The 15521-nt window shown below is 48.5% G+C and overlaps 1 protein-coding gene and 1 long non-coding RNA gene across 4 annotated transcripts in view; one reads left to right on the forward strand and one right to left on the reverse strand.

Moving 5' to 3' along the window:
- Window positions 1-15521, forward strand: part of MARK2 (microtubule affinity regulating kinase 2) — a 60529-nt gene that overhangs the window by 20971 nt on the left and 24037 nt on the right. The gene's annotated exons all lie outside the window — the stretch shown is intronic.
- On the reverse strand, window positions 2387-15499 carry LOC140612344 (uncharacterized). 3 transcript variants are annotated; one of them, XR_012013616.1, is made up of 5 exons: window positions 14549-15499; window positions 6448-7019; window positions 5177-5266; window positions 4928-5069; window positions 2387-4138 (listed from the first exon to the last, which is right to left on the reverse strand). It is a non-coding gene; the product is annotated as an uncharacterized lncRNA (long non-coding RNA). The 3 variants fall into 3 exon arrangements; XR_012013615.1 differs by lacking the exon at window positions 14549-15499 and adding an exon at window positions 14040-14542; XR_012013617.1 differs by lacking the exons at window positions 4928-5069; window positions 14549-15499 and adding an exon at window positions 14040-14542.

Here is a 15521-nt window from a genome sequence, read left to right on the forward strand (position 1 = left end):
CACGTCGGGCTCCCGGCATGGAGCCTGCTTCTCCCTCTGCCTGTGTCTCTGCCTCTCTCTCTCTGTGGGACTATCATAAATAAATAAAAATTAAAAAAAAATAAAATAAAAATAAAAAAACTGGTATCAGTGTGCACTTAGCTATGGGACTGATTGAGTGGGAGTTAAGGAGGGAGACCAGGCTTGACAACCAACACTTGGGAAATAAAAGGAAAAACCTATAAAAGCCTCCCTATTCGTAGTCAGCACTGTGATGGAGGTTGTAGATGCAGAGCTTTAGGAGTCCCTTCCAAATCTTCCCCAAGAGCACCGTCTTTTGTTCTCTTGCTAGGGGTTTATTCTGACTTCGTTTCCATGATCTGAGTCCTGAACAACTTTTTTGACTTTGTGTTTAAGCTCTTCCCATATCATCTTTGCTTGTCTGTTAGGCCTGTCCCTAGTTACCAGATGGGGAGGAGACCGGGAAGGCTAAATGATTGATTCTTTGGTGACCCTCCCTGGGTTGACTTCCCCTTATGCCAGCATCACATGACTCACCATGGTTGACCCAGTGGGTGGGCATCCCATTCACAGAAACCCCAGGGTTTAGATAGATCCCGGCAGAACTCAGAACTGTGGTCCTAGCTAGAAGTGAGACCTGCGACCTTCAGATCTCTGCCCATGGTACTTACAAAACCATAGACTTCTAGTAAACTGGGGGAATAGGCAGGCTGTGAATTTTATTTAATACCTGGATTTGGTCCCACATTGGACTGTATGATTTGTACTTATTTATCTCTCTTACTAAGTAATCAGCTCTTTTGACGTCTGGGCTGTTTTATCTTTTTCTGTATTCCTTCCTCCCCCAGAGTCTTTTGGAGTGCTTTATGCATGGTCATCTCTCAATTATTTGTAAAATAAAGAGCCAGAAAAATTATAAAATAGGCATTCTTTACTTACAGCCACTCTTGAGGGAGTGTGGCCATATTGATTTGTAAATCAGACACCTCTTTATCCAGTTTTTGGACATATAAGTCTTAATTTGTGTCTTAATAGGTGTAATAATGACTAAAGAGAACAACTTTTTCAGGATGAGAGGTTAAGGAGAAAAGTTAATGCTGTTACTGGGTTGTGTTAAGAACCCAGAGAGGAAACCATATGGGGAGAACACACTGCTGAGGAAGCCCTGTCTGGCTTCCTGAAGCAGGGACTAGAGCCAGAAAGCAAGCCCTCCTAATTTTGCTGAGTTCTTTTCTTGCCTTTGACATCTCTGGCTACATTGTTGCTTCTGGTTCAGTTGTCCTCATCCTTCTCTCTTTTGGATGGGTGAACAGAGGTACACACTGAGTGTTGGGGATTTTTTTTTTTTTTTAAGATTTATTTATTTATTCATGAGATACAGAGAGAGGCAGAGACATAGGCAGAGGGAGAAGCAGGCTCCATGTGGGGAGCCCGATGTGGGAATCAATCCTGGGACTCAGGCAGGCTCTAAACTGCCGAGCCACCCAGGGATCCCAAGTGTTGGGAATTTTGTCCAGAGTTGGAGAGATCATGTGGTCAGAAGGCTGGAGTTATTTATAGTGGGAGAAAAGCTCAGGAGCGTGGCACAGGAAGAACTGATTTCACACCACCTCAGTGCCTGATGATGACGAGAACCCAGATTTTTCTTTGAGCATCTTGGGGGGAGATCAGTTGCTTTTTGTGAATTGACCAAGAACTGTGAAATCAGGGACCATGTTCTCCAGGACCATTGTGTATAAGGCAAGAATGAGAAAGATGACCATTTTTTTTTTCTTTCTTCTCAATTCGCTGATTTTTGTGACTCAGGGTGTGAAAGCTCTGACTTTTGAATCTCCTGTTTTGGAACTGGTGCTGAAGGCACTAGCTGTATAGGGTGGTAGCAAAAGGACCTGTTGGACTAGTCTGCTTGGACCCACTTCCCCCTCCCCTTACTCAGGGCAGGGAGACTGAAACTGCTGCTTGGGGCTCTGCCAAGCCAGTCTCTCCTCGTGGGTCACCTCCCCAGGGCAGTCAGGTGGGCAGCTCCCCACCCAGGAGCTCTCAGAGGAGCCAGGCTGCTGGAGAATCCTGCTGCGGATGGGCATAGGCACTAGGTGTGCCACGTACCCTACGAGGGGTGTGCCTCTTCAGCACTGCTCATGCTCAACATGCAGAGCCCTGGGGCCTGCTGGAAATAGACTCTGTCATGGTGCCTTTCCCTTGTGCCTTGTAGCCACTCTCATAGTAGGCAGAGAAGCTGGGAGGGTTGAGGAGCTTATAAATTGTGGGTAAATGAAGTCTGGGGAGGGAGAGGATCTTTCCCTAGAGCACACTGAGTTCAATGTTATAATGTTTCTAAGTCTGGAGTAGTCACCTGGGTTAACTTTAATTTTTTTTCAGCCCTAGGCAGAGAAGATTTTCCAGTATATGAGCCCATTGTCCAAGGCATATTAGATGAGGTTTATATAGGCCAGACTTTTAGGCAGGTTGACCTGATGTAAACCAAGGTCAGGATGTGGTCTTCAGGATGTGCATACCATGCCCACTTCCTGCTATAGTCTCAGGGACAGGGCTGGAAGGCTTAAAAGTACAGAGGCACTGAAAACCCTCACACCCACACAAGACAGACCCTCATTTTGCAAGTGGGGAAACACAGGTCCCAAGAGGGTGAATGACTTGCTTAAGGTAATATGACTTGTTTGAATGGGGTTGGGTCTTGGGATGCCTGGGTGGCTCAGTAGTTGAGTGCCTTCAGCTCAGGGCGTGATCCTGGGTCTGGGAATCCAGTACCACATTGGGCTCCCCATGAGAGCCTGCTTCTCCCTCTGCGCATGTCTCTGCCTCTCTGTGTCCCTCATGAATAAATAAATAAAATCTTTTTTAAAAAATGGGGTGGGCCTAGAATCTCTTGGGGACCTTACCTTGGCACTATACCCCCATTGCTTCCATTTCAGAGGCAGTCCTGCTGCTGAGAAGGCCTGTAGGGGCTGACCTGCAGACCTCATGGCAGAAGAGAGGCTGGAAAAGGATAGGTAGAAAGGCAGCAGTCCCCCAGCTTCACATACCAGATGAGTTCTGAAATCCTGCCAGACACTCCATCCATAGCGGTGCCACAAGGCCTTAGGGAATGGATTGAAAGCAACGAGTACCAACATTCTAGCCCTGACCTAGGTTGGAGGGCTCACGTGGAGAAGGGTTGTGTGACAACTCTCAGGTGAGGAGACTCCGGAAAAAGCAGGAAGACCCTGACCCTGACTTTCCCTTGTGAATTAAGAAGGCATTTATGGAGAGCCTGTTAGGTGCCAGGTACTACACCTAGGCACTGAGGACAGAGGTGACCTGAGTCCTGGAAATTGCCCTCAGGCTGCTCTCAGTCTTGTGTAACAGTGAACAAGGCAGCCACCAAGAGTTGTGAAGTAGGTCCTTCAGCAAGCCACGAAGTCTTTGTACAGGAGACTTGAAGTGATTTGTGTCTGGTACCTTGTGAAGTCAGAGGGATGGAGCAGGGAAAAGCTTCCTGGAAGCCATGTCTGAGCGGAAGCTAACCAGGAAGAAGAATGGGAATGGATGATGGAGGAGAAATACTTGGGGCAGTGAGAGACTGTAGCAAAGGCCTTGAGGTCTGAGAGAACATTCTACATTTGAAGACAGTTGGCTGGAGCCCAGTGAGACTTGAGGAAGGGGCAGGGGCCAGGCTGGAGCTGCAGACAGGGAAAGGGAGCCAGCCAGCTCATTATGCAGCTGAAGGAAAAATCCAGAAGCCATGTGGGTCTAGTCTGAAAATCAGTTATACACACACACACACCCTTACACACATGTATATACACATTTATATGAATCAGTCATGTGTGTTGAAGGGATACTTTGACTCTGAAGCCATTACTTCCTCTTGCCAGTGCTGAGTGCCCTGCTGTCATGACTGTTGGTGCCCTGACTCCATGTTGTAGGGTGACCGGGCTGGTTTTTTCCATGCTGGTTTGGGTGGAGAGGAAACAGAGGCCACAGTCCTGGTGGGGCAACTCTTTTGGAGCAGGCTGGCTAAAGACACTCTGGAGCTTCTTCAGACCCAGGGGTCAGGACCAATTTCCCTTTTCTCATGGAAGAGTGACTCACAGGCCATTGCTGCCACCTGAGCTTCTGCCAACTTTTCAGAGGCAGCCTGTGGAGGCCAGTAGTAGCATTTGGTGAGAAAGAGGAAGTACCTGGTGACTGTCCCTCCTGCCACTCCTGACAGACGTTTCTGTCGCTAAACAGCACCTCTCTGTGGCAGCCTTGGGATCTGCTCTGGCAAAGGTTCTGCCCTCCCCATGGGAGGGGCCATTACCTGTGGCATCTGCTCCACCCTTGGTCACAGATTGATTAGCTCGGACTACACAGCCAGTGAGAGTCTCCCTTCCCGCCCATCATCAAGTGCTGGAGTGGCAGATCTTAACTTACAAGGTTGTAGAAACGACTGTGCTCCAAACTGCAAGGTTCAGGGCAACCCGGGTGGCTCAGCCGTTTAGCGCCTGCCTTCAGCCCAGGGGTTGATCCTGGGGTCCCTGGATTGAGTCCCTCATCGGGCTCCCTGCATAGAGCCTGCTTCTCCCTCTGCCTATGTCTTTGCCTCTCTCTCTGTGTCTCTCATGAATAAATAAATAAAATCTTTAAAAAGAAAAAGAAAAAACAAAAAACAAACTGCAAGGTTCAGAGCAAAGCTGGCAAAGCGTGTAAAAATTGACCTAAGGTTAGAGCGTGGACTGTCCGCCTCAGCAAGGTGTATGGGACAGTCTTTCACTTCTGACCACATATGGATACTGTCCAGCAAACAGCTGGGTTGCCCCCTCTCCTGCCAGGGAGTGAGTTTTGTTCCCATGCTAGCCTGGCTTTTACGGTTTCCCTTTCTGCCTTTCCCCAGGGACCATAAACCTGCCCGCCTCCTGTTATGTTCTAGTTCTGATAGGAGTACCATTCAGAGTTCTTGGCAGGAGACCAATTCACTTCTTCCTGGGTTGGCTTCCCCTCCTTTTCCCAGGGTGTTTGATGTGCATGTTCTCCAGAATTCCTTACACAGCTGGTTGGCTCTGTAGTGCCCAGAGATTGGAGCTCTCCTGCAATGGGGTACTCAGCTGCTTCCCTCCCTGGTTTTAGAGGCTGGGCTTGAAAATAGAGAATCATAATCTCCCTTCCTCCCCCTCTTCCCCCCACCTTGACCCACCTCCGAAACTGCCAAGCAAACTGGAGTGACCATCTCAGAAGCTCCCAGAGGGACTCAGCCTGCCTCACTGCCCTGCATGACAGCAGCTATCTGTAGGAAGATTAATGCCCACATGAGTATGTGAACTCCAGAGCACATTATTGTCTTGGGCTAGTTGTCTGTGGCAGATATGGACTCATTCTGGTGTTAGGGAGACCAGGGCTCCTTAAAGGAGATGGTGACCCAGCCAGATGTGTGTCTGCCCAAGGCCACCCTCTTCTCTGATGCATGGGGAAATGGAAAGTGCTTCTAAACACCCCACTCTTCAGAAGAGCTTGGTGGGTGGTTTGGGGAGGTTATTCTTGGAATCCCTTGCAGCACAATATCCCTCTTTTTCCTAAGCCAGGTTCTTTAGTTCCTAAGCCAGACTGCTACCTTCTGTTTTTAAAGTGTAGGGGTTTATCTTCCCTGGCCTCAGCTAGACTGTGAGTAGAAGGTCAGGAAAATGGCAACTGCCCCCCCCCCCCTTGCTAGAAGGGGGATATTGGGGAAGGGAGCACAGGTTGCCAGCAGATGTTTCACATTTCCCCTCTGGCTGGCCAGAGAAGGGGCACCACCCTAGCCCTCTTCTGCCCACCTCTCCAGCCAGCCAAGGGAACACCCAAATGGAAACATCATCTTGCTCCTAGGGCTCGAGTGCCTGATGCAGACACCTGACCAGAGTAGCTCAAGCTTGCTGAGAGAGGAGGATTGATTATTTAGGGGCTGTGACAAATGGCTTTGCAGAGGAGCAAAGTTTGAGAAAGAACCTCCTTTTGCAGAGCCAGGGGCCAGCTTCTCTGCAGCATCGCCATCAAGAGTTTAGACTGCCTGAAGCCACGGGCTCTGGTGCTAAACAGTCTCCCTCCTCTTTTCTGTGTCTTGTGGCTAGTGCTATCACTGTCAGGTTGACCCTCTGGTTAGAGAAGATGATCCTGATCTGGTCCCCAGACTCCTTGCTGCCTGAGCCCTTCTGCCGTGGAGGTATATCTAATTTGCCTCCCAATTCTGACTTTGAGTAGGGCAAGAAATGATTGTAGGAAGTTCTGTTTGGGTAGTTTGAGCCTATAGGCATCTGAGAATCAAGTACTTGCTTTATCCAAATATCCCCATGGAACGTCCCTTTTTGTATAAACCTTATACCTCAGACATTTCTTGGTGGGCCAGAGAGGCTGTTCTTGAGTATGAACTTAGATTCGGGCTCTTCAAGGAGTCCTATGTTGCCCATCCCTCCACCCCCAAAAGAAACTAACCTTTCATAAGAAGAACGTCAAAGGAATTGACGTGTCTCAAGGTCAGTGTCTCAAGGTCGCCGGATCATAAGTGCATTTGGCATGGTTAGCTGCTTTGGCGTTTGGTGAGAGATTTCAGCTTTATATTTGAGCAAAAGATTTCTTGGCGGGAGGCCTCTGTGCTGTGTTGCCAGTGTTTGCCCTGTGTACAGGGTTTGCCCCCTCCCTCCCCTGACAGGTTGTTTTAATCCTCTGGCCTATAAACAAGTGCAGCAGAACGTGTCAGGCCAGCTCATATGACCTCTCTTCATGGGGTAACCAGTATCAGCTTTAGATACCGCAGTCACTTGACGTGGCAGAGCTGTCAGGGGTAGAGAGGTGGAGATGCCAGGAGGAAGCCTGCATCTGCCAAGGTAGGTAGAGTGGTCCCCCCTTAGCCAGTTACGCTTTCCACAGCTTCAGTTGCCCATGGCCACCCAAGGTCCAGAAGCAGATGGTCCTGTTTCTGACACATTATCCAAAGGTCAGTCTGCAATGCCCACATCACTCATATCACTTCATCTCACAACATAGGCACGGTGTCATCTCACGTCCTGACAAGAAGAGGGAATACAGGACAGGAAGATATTTTGAGAGAGAGAACACATTCACAAAACTTTTATTACAGTATACTGTTAAAATTGTTCCATTTTGGGAAGCCTGGGTGGCTCAGTGGTTAAGTGTCTGTCTGCCTTTGGCTCAGGGCGTGATCCTGTGGTCCCAAGATCGAGTCCCTCATCAGTTCCTGCATGGAGCCTGCTTCTCCCTCTGCCTATGTCTCTGCCCCCCTCCACCCCCGCTCTCATGAATGAATAAATAAAATCTTTTTAAAAAGTAAAATTGTTCCATTTTATTATTAGTTATTATTGTCAGCCTCTTCCTGTGCCTAATTTATAAATTAAACTTCATCATTGGTATGTATCTATCAGAAAACACAAGTTATATATAGTTGACCATTGAACAAGGGATTCGGAATGCTGACCCCCACACAGTTGAAAATCTGTGTATGACCTTTGACTCCCTCAAGACTTAACTACCCATAGCCTACTGTTGACCTTACTGATCATATGAACAGTTGATTAGCCCATATTTTGTATGTTATATGCATTAAATACTGTATTCTTAGAATAAGCTGGAGAAAAGAAAATGTTACTAAGAAAGTCCTAAGGAAGAGAAAATACATCTATAGTATTGTATCGAAAAAAACCCGTGTATATATGGACCCGCACAGTTCAAACTCGCATCATTCAAGGGTCAGGTGTATATAGGATTTGGTGCCATCTCTGGCTTCAGGCGTCCAGCGGGGAGTACTGTGGAATATCTCCCATGGATAAGCAGGGACTGCTGTAAGGGGCGGTAGGGATGTGACTCCTTAATGGAGACCAGGTAGGGAAAGTCAGCACCCATGGGACAGGGGTGAGAAGAAGGCAGTTTCATTTCATCTTGCTTTCACTCTTCCCGAATTCCTACTTCTGGTGTCTCATTTCTCTTTCTCCTATATCTCAAATCCTGGCTGCAGGGGCCCAGGACATGCAGCTGTTTCGGGAAACTGCCCCTGAGACAGATGCATGCTAATTCATGGATATAAAACCCAACACCCAAAATCCTGTCTTCCCAAACAGTGATCTTGTGTTGTGTGAAGAACAGCTGGTGGTGGGAGCCTGGCTGCCGCTGAAGGCTGCTGAGTCTCTGAGCCAGAACCACCCCGGAGCTGGGAGTGCAGCTAAATTTCCACCACCACTCTCACCCCCTCCCCTCACACAGGCTTCCCTGTCTCACAGCTGAAGAGGCAGCACTCTTCAGGACACGCCAGAGACTCCAGCCACACTGTGTATGAGCTATGTGTGTCCATTTCTTAAATGCTAGTTACATGTTGCATTTCGACTACTGATTTGCAAGATTCCAGATCTGTATATCTAGGAAATATTGGCAATATTGCTGACAATTGTCTATCGTGGGAGCTGGGGGGGATGTACTCCGGATTTTCCTAGGGTGGGATGTATGGGTTTAATGTGCTTTTTATCAAGGCACAGTAGAGTGGCCTTTTATGGAAGGTATAAAACAGTTGAGCTGCTGGAGCCTTTGCTGGCTCTGCCAGAAACCCAAGTCCAGGTCCCAGTCGTGCCAACAGATGAGCAGCACTTGATCTTCATCTCAATTGCTCTGCCAGGCCAGTTCAGAAAGATCCATCTCTTTCTGGAGATAGCATTTGTGATGAGCATTAGGTAAAGAAGTTAAAGCCAAAAATCCTGTCTTTTTTGGTAACCTACAGAAGAAGTTGGGAAAGCATATGGAATTATAGTAATAATAGCCAGCATGTCGTGAGCATTTAGGATGTGCCAGGCATTGTTCTAAGTATTTTGGACGGGGTTTGATATTTGGTAAATTCTGACTTGATACCTTTTGTATTCTCTTGGTAGGAACCCCTCTATGCCTGTGGGGTCTTTGTGGTGGTTGCATGGACTAGATAGAACAACAGAATGGGTAGCAGTGACTTCCTGCTGCCCAGCTAGAAGATCAGATCTTCTTCTGATCAGAAGCATCCGGGGTGGGTTTTTTTGTCTCAGTCTTCAGATCCTTATTTAAGCCACCATGCCTATTAGCAATTAGAGCTGCCCTTTGGGATTTGGTAGGAAGGGTCTGTTTGCCTCTGTAGGCACCCTTTCTTTCCTGCCCTCTCTAGGTGAATTTGAAGGTGATGAGCTAGAGACTTGGCTGCCTGCTTCCTTCAAAATACCCAGCATTCTCTTGTCTGCAGTCTGTTTAATAGTGCATTTAACAATACCCAACAGTAGCCTCTTTCTTCCCCAGCACCACCTGTGAATTGATGGTTCTAGTTCCAGATGGCTTCCACCACACTGAACTCTTTACTTATTACTCTTACTCTTTTGGTAATCCACACCAAAGATCCCTGCTCCCAGGTTCATATCAGAGGACAGAGGGCTCAGACCCTCAGGGACGCCTGTGGCTCAGTTGGTGGAGCATCCGACTCTTGGTTTCAGCTCATGTTGAGGTCTCAGGATCCTGAAATCGAGCTCCGAGTAGGCTCTGTGCTCTGTGTGTAGAGTCTGCTTGAGATTCTCTCTTCCTCCTCCTCCTCTGCTTGTGCGCTCTCTCTCTCAAATAAATAAACAAATCTTTAAAAAAGAAAAAAAGCTCAGACTCTCTTCCTAGGACTCTGTCTGAAAAGATGAATTAACTATAAAAAGTACTTGTTAAGAAGTCACTTAAAATGGATAATGGCTGTCTTCTCATTCTCCATATACTCTCTGCTCCCTAGGGCAGCTGCATGAACAACTAGTGTGCCCTGAGTAGAGCTGCCGTTGCCACCAGTAAGTGAGCAATATTTGGCTTTAGGGGATACCAGGCCTACAAGCAGAAGCTGACATATATACAGTCTCACTGAGAAGCTTTCCAGTCTTCTCAACCTAATTTCTGACCGTTGAGCCCTTTTCCAAATATCTGGCCAGCTAGCTGAGGCATCCGCCCAGTTCGTGGCCACTTAGTAACAGGGTCCAGTGGTCTCTGCCCTCAGTCCAGGGTTGAGGCCACAGTGATCCCAGTGAGGTAAATGGGAAGTACATCCCTGGCTTTAGGTGCCGAGTTGGGAGACCATTCTAAGGAGCATTTGCTCCTGATAGGTCAGGGGACTGTCCCAGGCTCCCTTTTCTTCTCTAGCTGGAAGAGAGAGCTCAAAAGGTGTTCCCTAATTAGCCTTTCTCTCCTGTAAGACAGTACCTACTCAAAATTCCTTTACAAACTCCAGCCTCATTTTTCAACTCAGCCTTGGTTCATTTCTCCTCAGACCCTCCCTCCCACCTGACCACCCCAAATGCTTTGAAGCCCCCTCCCCCAGCTCAAGAGCTCCTCACCCAAGGTTTGAAGGTTACAGAGCCTCAGTTACTGCTGTCCGTGCTGCTTAGGGAGCAAAGAGATGTTCCTAGGTCCGAAGGCAGAACTCTTGAGTTAATTTTCCCATTCTGGACTGTTTCTTAATCTTAAGTATGGGGGTGCCTGGGTGGCTCAGTCCATTAAGCGTCTGCCTTCGGCTCAGGTCATGATCCCAGATACCTGGGATCAAGCCCCACATCGAGCTCCTTGCTCAATGGGGAGCCTGCTTCTCCCTCTGCCCCTCCCCCCGCTTGTGCTGTCAAATAAATCAATTAAATCTTTTTTTTTTGGGGATCCCTGGGTGGCGCAGCGGTTTAGCACCTGCCTTAGGCCCAGGGCGCGATCCTGGAGACCTGGGATCGAATCCCACGTCGGGCTCCCAGTGCATGGAGCCTGCTTCTCCCTCTGCCTGTGTCTCTGCCTCTCTCTCTCTCTCTCTCTCTCTCACTGTGTGACTATCATAAAAAAAAAAAAAAAAAAGTTTTTAATTTTTTTTTTTAATTTTTATTTATTTATGATAGTCACACAGAGAGAGAGAGAGAGAGGCAGAGACACAGGCAGAGGGAGAAGCAGGCTCCATGCACCGGGAGCCCGATGTGGGATTCGATCCCAGGTCTCCAGGATCGCGCCCTGGGCCAAAGGCAGGCGCTAAACTGCTGCGCCACCCAGGGATCCCCCAATAAAATCTTTACAAAATCCTTAAGTATGGTTAACATACTACTCCAGATACAATGGTGGGCCCTCATGAGTTGGTCTAAGATACATTTGTTCCTTGTCCTTTTTTTTTTTTTTTTTTTTTTTTTTTTCATTTGTTCCTTGTCCTAATTGAACTTTTGGTAAGTTGGAGATTTCTTGACCAGTGTGTCGCAGTATATTTGCATATGCTTTGTGGAAGTGTTCTTACTAGTTTGTAGTCATAGCATCTCTTACAAAAAATAAGTTGTCCTTCTAGATACCAAATGACAAAGACAAAAAGAAACACAAGCACTGCTTCCACCCCCCAGAAAGCTTGTCTGTGAGCTACACTCACTCCCTTGATCGCTCTAAGGGTTGAGTGAGACCAAATTCTCAATTTTAGCTGATTGGACTCCTTGTCAGGAGGTGCTAGAAACAGTCCCCCGACCCCTACCCCAGTGCCACTGCTCAGGTGCTGTCACCTGCTTGGGTTCCTATCAATCTGTTGTAGAAGGAAGATGACACCTCCACCTGTGAGTAAGGACAGCCTTGTGGGAGTTTGCTCCTGCACAGAGTGGCCAGTTGGATTTTTAATGGTCACATAAGTAGAGCAGCCACATTGCAGCCTGACCAGGTGGGGACCGTTCCAAGGCAAGAGTGGCAGGGATAACCTTAGGTGGTTTCCTTTACTTATTTCCTTGCTTGAGCTCTGACCTCTGGCCAGGGTGACTTTTGGGGCAGCAAGCACTGTCCCAGTGTTTTTTCTTATATTTACTCCCCATCCTTCAACACCCTCTTTGAAGCTGGAGGAGTAAGGAGGCAGTCTTTTTTCCACTTCCAGAGGAAGATACAGTGGCAAGAGGCACATGTCTTATTCGGCACCTTCCAGTGTGGAGCTGGAACTGGGTAAGACCCAGAAGGCTGTTTCCCAGCCTGGAGCTGGGTCTGCTTCTCCGAGTGAAGGTGTTCTAAGGGAAACCATGTTGGAAGGGCAAATACAAAGGGTTAAACCTGCACTCAGGTGGAAAGGCTGTTGCATAAACGCTGAGAGAAGTTTTGTGTATGTGTGTGTATATTTTAGTATCTCGTGCTTCTTTTTTACTTTGTGTTGGCAAAAACCCCAGGAGAAGATGGGAGATTCTGGGAGGAGATGATTATGCTGGGTGAGTCAACTGAGCTCCCCAGCTGCCGTTTTTAGTTCCTTTGCTTTTCTGTAACAGGAGGCAGCTTGGGGAGGGGTCGGGGGCAGGGTGGGAATGCCGATTTGTGCAGCAGGACAGGAGGCAGGTGTGTATGGATGAAGTTTTTTGGCATTCTAAGGTTGACAGGGCTTTACAGTCATTACATTGGTTCCAGGAGGAAATATTAAAGCAGAGCTCATTGTGATTTACTGTGATCTCACAGTAAATGTCTCCTCCAAGTCACTCACTTCTCCAAATCAGTAGCTCTTAGAATGGCTCGAGCTGTATTGCATTGTTACAGCAAGACAGTGGTTTTGATAGCAGAGCAGTTGTGAGGTTGAAGGAATGTGGAGAGGCAGAGAGCGGTCTTAGGTGGGAGGGCTCAGTGGCATGAGAAAGTTCAGAGGAGGGCAGCCCGGGTGGCTCAGCGGTGTAGCACCGCCTTCAGCCCAGGGCCTGATCCTGCAGACCCAGGATCAAGTCCCACATCAGGCTCCCTGCATGGAACCTGCTTCTCCCTCTGCCTGGGTCTCTGCCCCTCTCTGTGTGTCTCTCATGAATAAATAAAATCTTAAAAAAAAAAAAAAAGTTCAGAGGAGAGCCCCCCCCCCCACCCCGTGACAAAAGGAGGGGGCTCAGGTTTGAGGGGTGTCAGGGATGAGAGAGTGTGTTGGGGGGGTAGGCCTTCCTATCCCTTAGCTCTGCCTGTATTCCGTCTCCAGTCTACCTTGGGGACCACTTTCACCTCCAGCATTGTGTCAGGAGAGAGCACCAAAGGCCTTGTCATCACCTGCTCATGGAACTAATGCTCCATAGATGCCCTCCATTCTTGGGAGAGGGGGGATCTTGTGGTTCCCACCAGCTTGGATGTTGTCTTTGGAGGACCCAGACGTGGGTTATTGGTATGGGTCCCCGAGACCATCATGAAGATACCCCCACACCTTTTCTTATTTATTGCTTCATACACATTTATTCATCCAGTACCTACTGCATGCTTACACACTGTGCTAGAGGCATCTTTGTGGGGGCCATGAATAAGATGGACCCGGGTCCCTCTCTAAAGCACTGCCTAGTGGGAAGGCCATACAGGAACCAATGACTCCAAAGGGCAGCAGCTGTCTAGAAAGAGGAGAAATGGGTCTTGTGGCAAGAGGTTTCAATCTCTCCTCTGCCCTTGTCTTCCCTTCCAGGAGGGTGAGGTGACTGTAAGGATCAAAAACTTGTACCATTTTTATTCCTCAAGTATTTCAACATGGGCCAACTAGATGCGGGTAGTAAGCTTTAGGCACTAAAAGGCATAAAAAGGTGAGCCCAACACCGTCTCTGATTTTTCAGAGTTCCAGGAGGGGAAGGTGTGGTGACAACTGAGTCCAAAGAGATGAATGGATAGAGACAGGATCTCCTGTGAGATCCAGAGAAAGGAGAGATCACTCTATGCTAAGAAGATGTTTGGTAATTCCTTGAACAAAAGGATTTGTGATAAACTGGGGCTACGAGTGTTTACTGACCTGGATCCCTTAAAAGATGTTATGTGATGGCTGGAGACTCACTCTCAGGGGGTTTGTGTGCATCTGTGTATAACTCTCATACCACAGTTCTGAGCCATTCCCTACCTGGCAGGCAGAGTGGTGGAGCTAGGGTCCAGCTGCTGATCTGTGACCCCAGAGTGATGCGCTTTGCTACTGCACCATAGACAGCCAGACTGTGTGCTAAATAAAAACACAAACTAGAGGCATAGAAAAGGAAGGAAGAGGGAGGCCCAGGCACCTCAGCTGCACTGGTTAGTCTTCATCAATATCCCACAATCCTCTGTAAAGTGAGCCAAACCTTTTTGCTGCAGGCTGCCTTCTGCCTCCCCCAGAGCCCTGGGCTGCTGGCAGCCTCTCTCCTGTGATATGGAGGAACTTGTTGGTCTCCATGGTTACAGTAACCCACTGGTACGGGGCGGCGCCGAATGGAGTGTGAGGCTGGCAATGTGAGCTTCCCCCAGCCCTTGGCACCATGTGGTACTGGTATGTCGGCTATTTCTTAGACCTTTTCTGGGAGGAAGGAGTTAAGGAGCCCACGAGGAAGAGAAAAAGCAGGCACACCTTCCTCTTCCTCTGGGCTAAGAGGCCAGAGGCATGGCTGGTTTTAGGTTAGGGAAGAGGGTCCTTTTTGCCTGACAGCCCAGCCATGGTAGAAATTTGACTTTTCCCTGTACTAGCTTCACTCCACTGATGCTTTGAGTCAAGTTCTTAGAGATAATAGCTCTTCTCTGGGCTCAGAGGACCCCTTAATGGGAAGCAGGTTCCTATCTGAAAGAGAAGCAAGATCTTAGGAAACACTGTTGAGACCTTACTGCACGCCGGACACTGCGGTCCACACTGGGGTGCGTTTCTTCCTTTCGTCTTCATGCCGATCTTGTGAAGTGGGTACAGCTGGTGTCCACATATCCCAAATAACGAAACTGAGGCGCTAAAGAAGTCAAAGAATCTTGGTCATGCTCAGTGAACTAGTAAGGAGCAAAGGCAAGGCTCTCACCCCAGGGCCGTCTGCTTCCAGAGCTCTGTCGTGCTATCCTGCCTCCCTTACTAAGTAAGCAGAGGTAACTGTGATGCGTCTAATATAATATAGTTTCCTCCTCTGAGTTTCTAGAAGGCAGAAACCAGATCTCTCTGAACTTTGCAAACTGGCCCTGGCTCCAGAGGTAGGCCCTCAACAAAGGTTTGCTGAATTGGCAACAGTAATTGGGAATTGAGATAGAGACCAGACCCCAGTGAGCAGATTCTTAGGGATGAAATGGTACTAGAAGCTGGTAAAGCTCTGCTTGCTCAGTAGAATCTGTCCTGTTTGAGGAAGAGCCCAGCATTTCAAGTAGCTGCACAGGCCGGAGCTTTGAGAAGTACTTATTGCATTGTGGCTTCCATGCATGAAGGGGAGTGAGCTGGAGGTGCTGGATCGGTTCTGGTCTCACTCCAGGTCAGGTCTTGTCTGCTGGTCCCCCCAGACACATGCTGGCTTCTGCCTTCAGGTGAGGCTTGCAGCTCAAAGAGCTAGCGGGCAGTGAACTACCACTCTTTGGGCTTCAGTTGCCAGCTCTGCAGTTCTCCTCTGTCGGGGAGGGGCACCTGCCCCGGCTACAAAGAGAGAGCAGCGCTCTGACACTTTGACACAGTCCCACCTCCCTTCTGCACCAGGGTATTAAGGGAAGGTGGGTGGGGGGTCCCCCAGGCAGAGCCACCATGGCTAATTTTGAGTGCAGGGAGGTTGCACCCAAGCTCTCTACCAGTTAGTGCTTCCCACAGCCTTACAAGATCTCTCCTACCC

The sequence above is a fragment of the Canis lupus genome, chromosome 21, assembly GCF_048164855.1.
Source record: "Canis lupus baileyi chromosome 21, mCanLup2.hap1, whole genome shotgun sequence".
Lineage (NCBI taxonomy): Eukaryota > Metazoa > Chordata > Mammalia > Carnivora > Canidae > Canis > Canis lupus.